Source organism: Haliotis rubra, unplaced genomic scaffold, assembly GCF_003918875.1.
Source record: "Haliotis rubra isolate DU_JTF1 unplaced genomic scaffold, ASM391887v1 Scf1132, whole genome shotgun sequence".
Taxonomy (NCBI): domain Eukaryota; kingdom Metazoa; phylum Mollusca; class Gastropoda; order Lepetellida; family Haliotidae; genus Haliotis; species Haliotis rubra.
The window spans coordinates 166,280-167,742 of NW_025765040.1; positions in this window are offsets into that span (position 1 = coordinate 166,280).

The window sequence follows — 1,463 nt, forward strand, 5'->3', positions numbered from 1 at the left end:
GGACGTCACTCTTGGTGCTCTAGCTGTTCCTCGCATCTCGCATCTGCACTGTACATTTCAGGTTCGAATCTATATCTTTCGGATTTGTGCTCATCTTGCAATATTGTTGTTTTGTTTTGTTTCTGTGCAAAATATTTCCAACTATGGGGATATGCGTGCTGTTTAGGCTAGTTGATACCTTTCTGAACTACTCTGTGGATATACAACTTTATGAAATACTATTAAAACATATCTGTGGCGACATTCTAATATTTTGTCTGGAAACAAACACTAACAACTGTGTGAAACAAGTTAATTGTCAAAATTGATGGTCTACAGTGATTTATCGACTTTCTAAAAGACCGTCAAAATCAAGAATGACACCCCATGCACTTCCATGCACGTGTACGGGGTCAGTGCGGTGAGAGAGAGAGAGAGAGAGAGAGAGAGAGAGAGAGAGAGAGAGAGAGAGAGAGAGAGAGAGAGAGAGAGAGAGAGAGAGAGTAGAGACAGTAGTGTGTGTGTGTGTGTCAAGGTGTACAAGTAGGAATGCGTTTCTTGCGACGGGCCATATCCTCTGCTAAGCTCCATTATGTTAAGGGAATGGAGAGTTTTCTTGGACATTCCTTACAAGACAATTCCTGACAGGAACTTCCGTGTGATATTACCCTGTCATATAACTGTCTTACTATTAACTGCGCGTTACCTACTTGTCGATGGGTAGATCGATGCTCACGTCCAGACTCGATTATTTACAGACCGAAACCATATGCATGGAATATTGCTGAGGGTGGCGTTACACAAGAACTGAATCCTATTTATGGATATTCCTGTAACAAGGTAACTGCCTGATATCAATCATATAACTTGCTTTGGTTGTTATGCTATATGCATGTTGAATACACAACGCCTTTTAGCAAGTGATCAAATCCAACACGTTATATGGGATTACTCTTTCTCAGTAAAGTATAGATTCTAGTACTTTTGTTGATTTTGTTGAGGCTGATTGGGCAAGATGGCTGACTTTAGCGATTAGGTGTCTGACTCTGAGGTTGTGGGTTCGAATCCCGTAAGGGACTCAGCCCAACAAAAATGCTAGAATCTGGACTGTGCTGAGAAATGCTGCATTTTGTCTTCATTCGGTGGCTGCAGCAGGAACCCGCGAGGCCCCAATGTTTACTGATCAAACTTCCCCATACTGTAAAAATTCAATCCGGTAACAGCAAGTAATTATTCCAAAGTGTTTTTATTTTTTAAAAAACATGTAGTAAAAGCTGCAAGTAAAATGACTCGATATTGGAAGATATAATTTCTGATAAAATAAGTTTCATTTGATCATGATGCTAAATTCTTTAAAGTAATATTATTGAGTTTTTTTAGACGAATCACCTGTAGGTTTGTGCATAACTATGCCTAGGTGAACCGAAAATACAATAACAATGGTAAATTAGCATATCTAGTAATGATGAATATCAGATATGTTT